The sequence below is a fragment of the Palaemon carinicauda genome, chromosome 8 (genome assembly GCF_036898095.1).
Source record: "Palaemon carinicauda isolate YSFRI2023 chromosome 8, ASM3689809v2, whole genome shotgun sequence".
NCBI classification, from domain to species: Eukaryota; Metazoa; Arthropoda; class Malacostraca; order Decapoda; family Palaemonidae; genus Palaemon; species Palaemon carinicauda.
This window is the reverse complement of record NC_090732.1, coordinates 77,105,309-77,119,809: the sequence shown is the minus strand read 5'-3', so window position 1 is coordinate 77,119,809 and position 14,501 is coordinate 77,105,309.

Sequence of the window (14,501 nt, the reverse complement as noted above, 5' to 3'; positions counted from 1 at the left end):
GAGAAAAAGCCATTCTGTGGAACAAAAAGTAAAATTACAATTTGCAGAAGTGTGTCCAGAGGAAGGAAACACAACGGGGAAAATGATGTCCTTACAATACAACAATTCAGAAAATGATATAAACACTTGTTTTACTAGAAAATTTATTTATAAAATTTTTGTATTTTGACAATTAATGAAAACACTACACTTTTAACTAATCACCCCATAATATCACCAACATTTGAACAAGACTATACACGATATACGTTGGAGAGAAATCACTAATTATGTTTGAGAGGATACACTATACATACTTGAGAGGAGAGAGGGCTGGCAAACGTTGGTTTTAAAAGGAATAGGCTTGATCTCCTCTGCTTCCCATGCATTGCTAGGGCCTATATATATATATATATATATATATATATATATATATATATATATATATATATATATATATATATATATATATATGTGTGTGTGTGTGTGTGTGTGTATGTATGTATTAACTTAATTAATTCTAGACCATTCTAGTTCGGCCTACTGGAAGCGTGGGGAGCATAGTCTAGCAGCGTCAAGGTTGCCAACATAGTCACTTGAAGAAGGGGTACTAACATAGCTTGCGAGGCAACTCTCTCTCAGCTAACTACGCCCATCTTCCTGTTGTAACATTAAAAAAAGAATAAACTTAGTCTAGAATTTTTATGTCTTTTCTAACCACGTGGGAACATAAAAATGACGTAATCCCTCGTGCTCTTACCTCGTGTGTGTCATACAGCATACCTATAAGTCTACATAAGATTTCGTAACAAAACTATGTGAAATAAAAAGTTAATTCTTTAAAATAATGTAAATTTACATATACGAAACTGAATGAAAATACAATTAAATGACTGACAAAAAGTCTTATGTAATTTACGTACATTACTTAAGCCTATGTGAGTGGAACTCACCTTACCAGCTGGCTATGCATCTCTTAAATACACAAAAAAAATCCATGAATGAAATATTTTAATTTCATGAGGACCAGCTTCGTAAGAATATATATATATATATATATATATATATATATATATATATATATATATATATATATATATATATATATATATATATATATATATATATGTATATATATAATTTATATATATATATATCTGATACAGTTTACTGGCGTATCATGTGACTTTTGAAGGCTTATTCTGAAGGTAATTTCAAGGTTACATACAGTAATACACGAAGTATAACATCGGCTTATGTAGGCTATTCTTGTCCAAACCATGCATCTATTTACTCTGGTAAAAATTACAGCTTTATTTGATATAAACAGGATTTTGATAAAACTAATGTTTCACTTCATCCAATGTTAATACATGTAATATTCTCATATTCACATTCTTTTCCTCTTGTTTATTTTTTTTGAAGTTTTTATAGTTTATTTATGGAAAATCTAATTAAATGTCAATGTTCTTCATTTTTTTTCTATTTTGATTGTTCATTACTTGTCTTGTAGTTTATTTCCTTGTTTCCCTTCTTCACTCAGTTCTCTTTCCTCTTTCCCTGTTGGAACACTTCGGGTTTTGTCATCCTGCTTTTCCAACTATTGTTGTAGCTTATCTAATAATAATAATAATAATAATAATAATAATAATAATAATAATAATAATAATGACTGAAAGATCTTCTTTTTTTCTCAACAACTACCAGCAGAACTATCAAAGTTCGTGTCGGCTGTAAATCTTCCATTACGCTTAATTAGTAGCAATGACAGAAATGAGAGTTAATGTAGTAGATTCCTATATTTTTCTCATTTATTTCTACATGGTAAAACTCGTTTTAGTATCCCTGTTTGAATTTTTTTCCTGTTAATCTTGTCATTTGCTAACATCGAATTTTCACGCTTCATCTCCTCTCTCTCTCTCTCTCTCTCTCTCTCTCTCTCTCTCTCTCTCTCTCTCTCTCTCTCTCTCTCTCTCTCTCTCTCTCTCCATTCTTCTTGTGCGACGAAACGGGTTTTCTCCAGTTTACCTGGCCATTTCTCAACGAGTTTTCACATTTTCTGTTTGTTTAAAGAGCTTCCCGCGCAACCCTGTCAAGGTCAATGATGAAACATCGTTAACCTTCGCCCGCCTTTTATCAGGGAATTCATAATAAAAAATCGCATCTAGAGAGAGAGAGAGAGAGAGAGAGAGAGAGAGAGAGAGAGAGAGAGAGAGAGAGAGAGAGAGGTCACGAAAATTAAGAAGTTGCTGCAATTGAAGTTCGACCTTGAGACCTTCTCATGTACAGAGATGGCGGATATGTTGCGTAATGGTTGCTATTTTCGTCACAGATGTATTTCTTTTAGGCGTATGTTCATGCATGTTCTGGTGTTCATGTACGGTATGTAGATATACATATGTGATTCCAGAAAACTGAAAAGTGAAAGAAAGAGAAAAAATTATTGTACTATGCTAACTTTAAGACCATAAAAAGAAAAATGTACCTTTTTATGAGTAAAATTGTAGCTCAAACTACACTTTACATTACTCTTACCAATAATTAACTTTGCAAACTATTCCTTACTATACTTTGCTTGCTTACTGCCCCCAATCTTCTTTCACCAATCTTTCCTGTCATATAAAACATGTGTGATGTTATGTTGAAATTGTTATATACTTTTTACACAACACACACGCTTACAAAGATTTGTGTGTGTGTGTTTGTACGTGTGTGTACACGTATGCACATGCACTTCCCTTATAATGTAGATTATTTTCCTCTATAATGTCGAATATCTGATAAACATTTAACAGAAGCAGGAAAAAATACGAGCACAAATCCTTTTGCTATTCAACAGTGTTGATTAACAACGAATGTTTCAATACAAGAAACATTTTGAATTTGTTCACAGATCAAAATCTAAAACTCTAGAATCCGATTAAAGTAGCCAAGCGCCAGTTTGTGGACACCTTTCCAAATATTGGACAGATCTCACGTTGATCAACTTTGTCAGATGAGGAAGCTATGTCGTAGCGAACGAGATGATGTTCAGTATTCATCAACGGTTACTTCTCTAGGAGTTGACTGATTTATTACTAGTTATATCGTGCCTTAAATGCAACACCCTTCCACGGACTGACCTGACCCTACGTGGCTTGACTTCTCTAATAAGAAGACTATAGGTTCTCAGCGTAAAATCTATTCTATTGAAAATATAGTAAATTAGATATTAAGAAACACTAAATATTGGCAAGATATTGATGAAAGTAATAACTATTGGGAGTATTTTTAGGGGTGAGATTAGGAGACGGAAAGATGAAATCCTATTTTGCCGCAGGTGAGGGTTAGAATATGATGTCTCCGTAGGTCCTATTTTTTTTTATTTTTTTTTTCACTGTGCTCCTGACGTCAATACGCTCGTGAAGTCACGCGTCTTGATCACGCCAAGTTTCATTTTAGGCTGAGAATCCATTTCTATCTTGGTGGTAAGCTAGGTCTATTATTATTATTATTATTATTATTAAAGGCCATCTGAGAAATACACACGTTTGATTAATCGTTTTACTGATATATATATATATATATATATATATATATATATATATATATACATATATATATATATATATATATATATATATATATATATATATATATATATATATATATATATATATATATATATAATATGGAGTATATTATATATAAATCTATATACATATACATATATATGTATATATATATATATATATATATATATATATATATATATATATATATATATATATACATATATATATTTATATGTGTGTGTGTGTGTGTGTGTGTGTATTTTCACTAAATGATACAGAGCACTTGTGGCTTCAACTATCTTAAGGGAACAATTTCCCAGTTCTCTGTATATTTTCTTGACTTTATTATTCCTGAAGGCACGAAAAGATACATGAGATTGGAAAAGCTTTGCCTTAAAATGGTTGATGAAACTATATATATATATATATATATATATATATATATATATATATATATATATATATATACATATATATATATATATACATATATATATATATATATACATATATATATATATACACACACACGCATGAATATAAATTTGTTTATATATTTATTTACATATATACACACACATATATATATATGTATATATATATATATATATATATATATATATATATGTATATATATATATATATGTATATATATATATATATATATATATATATATATATATATATATATATATATATATATATATATATATACCATCATCATCATCTCCTCCTACGGCTATTGACACAAGGGGCATCGGTTAGATTTCACCAGTTGTCTCTATCTTGAGCTTTTAAATCAATACTTCTCCATTCATCGTCTCTTACTTCACGCTGCTTAGTCCTCAACCATGTAGCCTTGTGTTTTACAACTCTTCTAGTGCCTTCTGGACCCCAGTTAAACGTTTGGTGAGCTAATATCTCTTGGGGACTGCGAAGAGTATTCCCAAACTATTTCCATCTATCCCTTACCATGATCTCATCCACATATGGCAGTCGAGTAATCTTTCTTATAGTTCCATTTATAATCTTGTCCTGCCTTTTAGCTCACAATACTCATATTGGGACTTTGTTCTCAAATCTGCTAAATCATTGTTATCCCATGACTCCTGTCCCTACAGTAACACCGATCTCACTAGACTGATATATAGCCTATTTTTTATATGTAATTTAGAAGATTTGATTTCCTAATTTTACTCAACCTAGCCATTGACTGACTTGCTTTTTTCTATCTTTCATTAAACTCCAATTCTTAAGATTGTATTAGAGATCATAGTTCCTAAATACTTAAATGAATCTACTCCATTAATCTTTTTCCTTTCAATGAAGTCCTCTTTCCTTGTATATTTCGTTCTTATCATCTGTCTTTCTTGAGCCCAACCTCCTATGATATTTCATAGCATATGAAATCCTGTGGTGTTGTGCTAATAAGGACAGCATCATCAGTATACTGTAGATTAACCAATTTCCTATTACCAATCCAGTCCAATCCTTCTTTATCCACGAGGAGGATAAACAACATAAGGTGACAGCACATTCCCTTGGAGTACACTGTTCACTGGAAATTCTTTTGATAGCTTCACTAACATTAACTTTAGACTTGCTATTATCATGAACAAGCTTAATGAAATTTACATATTTAAGAGGAATTCCACAATACGCAGGACTCTCTATTTAATTGGCCTATGCAGGCTATCAAAGGCTTTTTCATAATCCACAAATGCCATCAAAAGTGGATTTCTATATTCTAGCATTGCTGTACAATGTCTCAAAATGAAAATTTGGTCAGTACAACTTCTACCTTTTCTAAATCCTGCTTGACCATCTCTCACCTTTTCATCAAACTTTCTCTCTAGTGTCTTTAGAATAAGCACACTATATATTTTCATGATAACTGACTCAAGTGTGGTGCTCCTGTATCATGCTATATATATATATATATATATATATATATATATATATATATATATATGTATATGTATATATATATATATATATATATATATATATATATATATATATATATATATACATATATATATGTGTATATATATATAAATTTCTACCTCGTACTTGGGATCGAACCCTAGCCCCTTCAAACGAAAGGCCAGATCGCTTCCAACCATGCCACCAGAGGCTCAAAAGAAGTAGGAACGTAACTGCTACCTGCAGTTCTGGATTTACCTGGCAAAACATCCGTCTCTTATCAGGGAGTTTTCCCCAACTTCCCAGCCAACTAGGTGACAAAATTTATAGCTTTTTAGTTGGAATTACCCCCATTGAGCCAATATGGATGAAAATCAACACAATATTGTGTTCAAATAGAAATAAATTTCTAGGTTCCGACTTCTTTTGAGCCTCTGGTGGCATGGTTGGAAACGACCTGGCCTTTCTTTTGAAGGGGCTAGGGTTCGATCCCAAGTATGAGGTAGAAATTTATATTTATTTGAACATGATATTGTGTTGATTTTAATCATATATATATATATATATATATATATATATATATATATATCTATCTATATATATATATATATATATATATATATATATATATATATATATATATATATATATATGTACTTTTTATTAAGTATCAAATTTAAATATTGTATTCAGATTTAATTTCAAGTGAAGCAATGGATTGTATAATTTTCATAAGGATTTCTTTTGTCTTAGTCTAAGGTTTTTACAGATTTAATAGTGTCTATGTAATTTTCAGAACCTAATATTTTTTGTCTTAATCTATCTATATATATACATATATATATATATACTGTGTATATAAATATATATATATATATATATATATATATATATATATATATATATATATATATATATATATGTATATATATATATGGCTCGTGTCTGAGAACCAAACATATAATATTATACATATTACAGCTGGCAAGCTAAACAACCTCTCGAATTCCAAACTTACCTGTTTGCTTTTACATCAAATCTGCTACACTTGGAAATATTAATACCCAAACTCTGAGACAGCAATATATAAAATACTGAATTTCCAAAGGTCTACAAAAAATTTGGTAATTATTTTTAAGACTTATTCAAACAAACCCTTACTACGATTCTTTAACAGGATATGAGCGAATACTAATTTAAACACTGGTGAATGGAATAATACTCTTTAAAGAAATAATTATATTTTATATAAATTACAAAATTCTGAAAGAATTTACATAAAACAAATAAATCACTCGAAATATTAAGCCTGAACAAAACTTATATTAAGACAAAAATGTTACGATCTGAAAATCATATAGACACTATAAAATCTGAAAAAACCTGACACTAAGACAAAAGAAATCCTTATGAAAATTATACAATCCTTGCTTCACTTGAAATTAAATCTGAATACAATATTTAAATTTGATACTTAATAGAAATAGATAACCAGATCACGATGCAAGTACCTTTCACCTTTCTACAGGGCTGTTTACAAAATCTCTAAGAGAATTTTTATAAGTACTCACTATGTTTACAGAAACCTGTCACACCAAAACTTCGATATTTCACTGAACGCTTTTAAAACAATACACTGAGCTGTGTATGAGAGAGAGAGAGAGAGAGAGAGAGAGAGAGAGAGAGAGAGAGAGATGGTTATGTCTTAAGGCTGGAATCCTCTATCTGATCTATACAACCCTTGGGTCGCCTTTATATATGAAACTTAGCTACTTCCAGAAGATTCCAGGACCGAGACCTGGTAGCTTGGGGGCTGGGCTAAGGGCGTCAGAATTACCAATTATTGCTCTCTCGAACACGTACCCACGCAACGTTAGACGGCTCTCTCTAAAATCTACCTCCACCCACCCTTCGTCCTCGAAATAAAAAAAAAAAGATGAATATCAGCCCTAGGGCCCTCGAGAATCTTCCAAACCACATGGCATTTTAGAAGAAGTGCGTATTTTCTCTCAAACATGATGCAATACCTCATAAATATATAAAAGAACATTACATAAGCCCTAGTTCCTATCTCATATGGTCACATAACACTCTCAAACAATGAATATAAAATTTAGTAGCAAAAATACGTGAAATAAAATGTTAATTCTTAAAATTAACGTAAAGTCACATATACTGACTTAAATAAAGAATACAATGAAATTAATGACGAAAGTCTTACGTAATTTACATAATAAACTTAAATCTACATGAGAGGAACTCATCTCTTCAATGCACAAATGAAATGAATTCATCAAATACTGTATTACTCAAACTGACCACTTTGTAAGAATATATATATATATATATATATATATATATATATATATATATATATATATATATATATATTATATATATATATATATATATATATATATATATATATATATATATATATATATATATATATATATATATATATATATATATATATATATATATATATATATATATATATATATGTGTAAATATATGTGTGTGTGTGTGTGAGTGTGTTTATTAATATGAATATATCATCTTCAATGTTTCTGCGTAAATTTCAACAATATTATTACCGTTAAAGTGGTGATATGGGAGTAATTCGTATGAAACCAGGTCCCAAAAGCTCATTACCTTACCAGGGAGTCGTCGACAGAAGCCAAATGACCCAAAAGCGCCTTTTTGCGACCAAGTCATCTTGGTTGATGTGGATCGTAAGGGGTTTGTCGTGTTTCTCTCCCTCCGCCTTCCAGTAATATTGCATTTCTTTATACGCGTGTTTTATTCCTCTTTTCCTTTCCCTTATTTTTCTTCCTTCTGCCTTGGGGGTTTTGGTGAGTGGATCTATCGCTACACTTTATTCGTCTATTTGTTGGTCATTCTTTTGAACTTTTATTCCATTGTTCAACTGCATTTCGGAGCAGAATTGCTTCCCAGGTTCCAGCGGTGTACCATAGGGATAAGATAGTATATCAAATCAAATCACACATGGGGTTGAGCAGTATTTTGTATGCCAACCTCATTCTAAAATCATTTCTTAGAACTTGCTGTGAACCTTAAAACTAAGGGGTTGTTGTGAGAGGCACAAGAAGAGATGAGATTGAGAGTGGGTTTTCATGAGTTTGTGCAATGTCTTCTTGATGCTCAATTATTTTCTTGATGTTTGGGTAATATTATAATCCAGCAGTGATTATAATGTCTTAGAAAGAAAATGATTTATATTTATTCAAAGCTATCGACCGTCATTATAAACATTACGTCTCATGAAATAAAAGACCCAAGTTATTTACATCATGGAGAAAGTTCAAGTGTAACAGTAATAATTTGTTCGCGTGTAAGAGGTTTTGCGAATTGCATTCATTCGATCGGATTTGAGAAAGAGGTTAAAATTATTGTTAAGATGCAAGGTGACGAGGTGTTTAAGTGGGGTTGATGGGCGGAGCCAAGATTTCAGTTATAGGGTGGAGGCCTCGGCCAACATCTCTAAAATATTCTTCAAACCTTGAGTGCGTCTTACGGACGATGTCATTGCTATACCTTAGGAACCTGCCTTTTTCATCGACTTTTCTCCTGCATCTATTTCTTCTTCATCGTAGTGAAAAGTGAGTGACATGTTACTTTTCTCATTAAAATAAAAGAAAATTAATTTTGGAAATGAAATCCTCTATCGGTTTATATTTTCTTAATGAGAAAAGTAAAACAACAGGTTTAGCAGGTGGCTTCTTTTCCTCAACTGCCGAGCTCTGTAACTGTTTCTTTTCTATTTTGCCTTCTTTTTCCGGTTTATATCTATTCCTGTTTTTCAAACCTATTTTGTCACACCCACTTCTTCCTCGCAAGGAAAGAAAGGTAAACACAATATATCATACAACCAAATCACGTCCTCAACATCTTGCAAGTAAGTCTTGCAATATATCCGAATCTCGGGTTATAATTTCTCTAAGAGAAGTCTCAGTAGCACCTTGATATCAAGTCTAGTGGCAAGACGATAAATATCTTCATTAGAAAAAATTCTAATAAGGCTCCTTGGGGAGAGCGATCGTCGACTCTCGAGGGTCCTTGAGCAAAACGAAATAAGCTTCGCGTTGAATGAGGCATCAGTCCAATAGCTCGAGTGTTCCAAATTATTTATTCCTCTGGTTAGTGTGTTGGATTTTTTACTGTTATTTATATTTAACCTACTTCCTTTTTTTTTTTTTTTTTTTTTTTTTTTTTTTGTCCAGCCTATTTTCCTTTATCGTGGTCTGTTTAGAAACATCTAATTTTTTCTTTTGACTTTCAAGATATTTCAATTTGCCTCGTTTTTCTTATCCTAATTTTTGAGGTGGGTGGGTGGGTTGTTATTTGGAATTATGTCTATTTGTCCTAATACCAGTCTAGAATTATCTTTATTTACTCTTCCTGATTTTGTTTGACTTTGTTTCGCTACTTTGTATTAGCTTTTATCTCTTTCCGTTTCCTATCCAGAATTATCTACTCTTGTTCTTCTTTTCTAATGTGTCTACCCGTCTACAATTACTTCTATTCGACAATCTTCCCTTGGTCTAACTGCCTTCTCACTCGACTCCAAAAGTCCAACGTAAGAAACCAAGCCTCACCAATTGTTTAGGGAAGAAGTTGCAGGTCTCGTGCCCCACAAATGTTTTCAGAATCTTCATATGTCATTTAGAGGTGTGGCTGTTGTCAGCTGTCATCCATTCCAGTAATTATCAAACTCAGCTCTCTCTCTCTCTCTCTCTCTCTCTCTCTCTCTCTCTCTCTCTCTCTCTCTCTCTCTCTCTCTCTATATATATATATATATATATATATATATGTGTGTGTGTGTGTGAGTATACTATATATATATATATATATATATATATATATATATATATATATATATATATATAATCTATATATATATATATATATATATATATATATATATATATATATATATATATATATATGTGTGTGTGCATTTATATGTATATATACATACACACACACACACACATATATATATATGTATATATATATATATATATATATATATATATACAGTATATGTATATATATATATATATATATATATATATATATATATATATATATATATATATATATATATATATATAATATATATATATATGTATATCATTATGGGTGGCGAATTACATAAACTCCCGAGCTCCAAACTCACCTGTTTAACTTAACATAAATCTGGTACAATTGAATAATACCCAAACTCTGAGAATATTACATAACTCCTAGACGGCAATATTCATAAACACTGAATATCCAAAGGTCTCTTATGTTACTCTCAGAACAAAACTTGGTGTTTATTTAATATGAACTATTAAAAAACAACTTCTTACTTTGGTTCTTATGAGCAAGCACTATTAGGAAATGTTGGTGATTAAAATAATGCATACTTTATGAAAATAAAAATATTCTGTAAAAAGTTACAACAATAATACTAAAAGAATTAACACCAAAATTAAATTACTCAAAATATTAAATCTGAACAAAACCTTAGACTAAGACAAGAAAATTTTACTCTGAAAAAATTATACAATCACTTGTTTCACTGGAAATTAACTTATAAAAGTAATCAATTTTGATAATTAATGAAAATAGTTAACACTAAACATTCTAATGATTAAGCACTAAATAAAATTTACATAAATGTAATGTAACTGTTATACTTCCGTCTTGGATCACACGAGGTAACTGAACAGTTAAGGAAAATAAATATACTTCATTGTTTAACCTAACTCTCACAGGGCCAGTTACAAAAAATTATGACAAAAGTACTTACATTAACAAAATACACTTGAAATAACATTCAATGGATTCTTCAATGTCTGAACACACTACACACGATATATGTTAAATAGAAATCGTTAATCACGTTTGACAGTAAAACACTATTCATACTTAAGAGCAGAGAGGACGTTGGCTCTTTCGAAGAGAAAGGCTGAATATCTTTTCTGCTGTTTATGTATTCCTGGGACTTACATATGTTGACTAAATACTTCTAGATAATTCTAAAAGATCATTCTCGTAGCTTGGGGGCATGGTCTAGCGGCGTAAGTTTGTCAACGTAGTAAAATAAAAAAAAGGATACTAACCCTGCTTGAAAGGCAAACCTCTCTCAACTAACTCCGCCCACCTATTCCTCGAAACAATAAAAAAAGAGTAAATCTAATTCGAGAAATTTCATGCACATTCTAACCACGTGGAAACATAAAAATCACATAAGCCCTCGTATTCATACCTCGTATGGGTCATAGAGGATACCTAAACGAGTTTACATAAGATTTTGTAACAAAATACGTGAAATAAAAAAGTTAATTCTTAAAAATAACGTAAATTTACATATACTGACTTGAGTGAAAAATACAATTAAATTTACATACCTTTACTTAAAGCTACATGAGTGAGACGCACCTTAAATACACAAATGAAATACATGAATAAAATATTTGCTCTACACTAGACCAATTTCGTTATATATATATATATATATATATATATATATATATATATATATATATATATATATATATATATATATATATATTATATATATATATATATATATATATATATATATATATATATATTTGAGTGTAAAATATATATATATATATATATATATATATATATATATATATAGATATATAGATATAAATATATATATATATATATATATATATATATATATATATATATATATATATATATATATATATACAGTATAAATAAAATTAAAGATATGTAGGCTACATATGTATGTACTGTATTTATATAAATATGAATATATGTTTGCATATGTAACTTTCTTTACATTAGGGTAAGAAAGCAAAACTAGAAGCGCAAACGAAAATGAAATAACCTTTACTGGTCCACGACACATGTTCAGTAATTTTCTCTTTTTTTAATGCAAAAGATATTGCAGAAACGACCCTTTTTAAAGGTGCATTGCGTGGCAACGTGCAAGAAGTCCCTTCTATTCAACAGTTCCGCTTTCGGCTATTTTTGGCCTCCTGTGAGACGTGACCTATTCCATTTTAATCAACTTACTATATTGAATAGTATATTTAGTGGGTTATTTGGAAAAAACAAATTTAATCATTTTTTTTTCCTAGGAAATATGAAGGTAGTCAACTTTTTATTATTAAAATTATTCATTTTCGTTCCCTATCGGAATTTTGCAACTGAATATTAAATAATATGCTAGATTACGATTTATTATTATTGTTGCACGATATATTAAAGTTTTTTATATAAAGCATTTCACATCAAAATTTATTACCACATTTTCCAAGTAAATTCTCGTTTTTCATCATAGCTTATCAAAATGCGTCATCATATCAAAATTTATTAGGCAAATTTCCAAGTAAATGTTTTTTTTTTTCTTTTTTATAAAACATCACATCTAAATACACCATTTCACATAAACTTAAGGAAAGTGGATGAGAAAAATAACATCCTATATTATTATTAGTAGAAATCATATTTTCCCTCAAACATTTAATGGGAATTAGTTCTATTAGACATCGTAAAATAGGTCTTACGAAGAAGATATGATAAGAATTACACAAAGATGTGTTCGCCTCGTCTGTTCCATTCGTAATTGTAAGTGTAAAAATGGTATTGTCGTGTTAAGACTGATTAGCCATCGTTCTTTGGTTATATAGGTAGTGATAGGGGCAATTGGCCTCATCGCATGTTATACAATGAGAAAATCGTTGAGCTGATTTGTGTTTTTTCTTATCTTGTGGCTTTTGTTGGAAATTTTGGCTGCTGTTATTGAAACCAGCTCAACCAGACATGCAATATCAATATAATCTTATTGAGAATTTTTTTTTTCTTTCCAAATTATTCTTAACAATTTTGTTATAATCACTGGAGTTCCCATATAACAATAACAACAAATATAAAAGTATTAAATGACAGTATTGATAGTCTTATGGAAGAATCTTTTCTTTTCCGTAAATTATCCATCTTCTCAAAGATCACAGGTAGGGGAAAAGCAAAGAAAGAAGTTTCAAGGAGGAAGAGAGATAAGGGAAAAGAAACAGCGATGGGGCAGAAAGAAAAGGTCACTATAACATCGATTTTTAAATGACTTGGGATTTGCTGACGTCATTGAACTTAACTAATATGATACGTTATCTTCATAGATGCCTACAAGAAAAGATAGAAGACATGCTTTTTATGTTAAGTAAGATTTGACAGTTTCTTAGTTTCTTCAAAGAAGAAAGGACTGTTTTTTATGTGTGTGTGTGTGTGTGTTGTGTGTGTGTGTGTGTGTGTGTGTGTGTGTGTTAGAGCCATGTCGATTAATTACTGTAAGAAAGTTACAACTTGCAAACATAAGAAACTCATGTTTCTTGATACCAGTTAGAAATAATTGACGGCTCTAACGATATTACATTCGTGATCTCGGTTTCTATACGAAATATATAATGAGCAAAGACCAAACATCATTTGATCTTTTTTGGGTTTGTTTTCTGCCCGAAATGAGGAATGAAAAACCGCAGGGAAATGTGTGGTGATACGAGTCAAGGTCATCTGGTTGATACAACAATTTTGGATTTAATGAAAGAAGATTTTCTTCTTTCCTATTCATCCTTCAGTGGAGGATTATTACTTGATCGGTTTGCCGATTACTTCCATATTGACACAGGTTCCAGTGTATCATCTTTCACAATATTAGTCGCTTCAAACACTTACACAAGATGCTTATCAAAAGCACGCCAAGAGCCACTAGAGAAAAACTGTGCTATTTGGGCTTCTCGGGTAATTTGGCCTTTCTAGGTCCTATCAGAATCCACTCAGAGGGTCTTACCCCCTTTAAATCTTCCTGCTTCACCTTTACTGCAGAAGTAATTCTTTTCAGCAGCTTCGTCCTTTTTGCTTCCCTTTTCACACAACTTTATCACAGGGCTTCAATAAAGAAGTACACTGCAATAGAAAATCCTAGTTTCTGTCAAATCTGTTGTAGACACTCGGCTATATATTTGCTTCTTC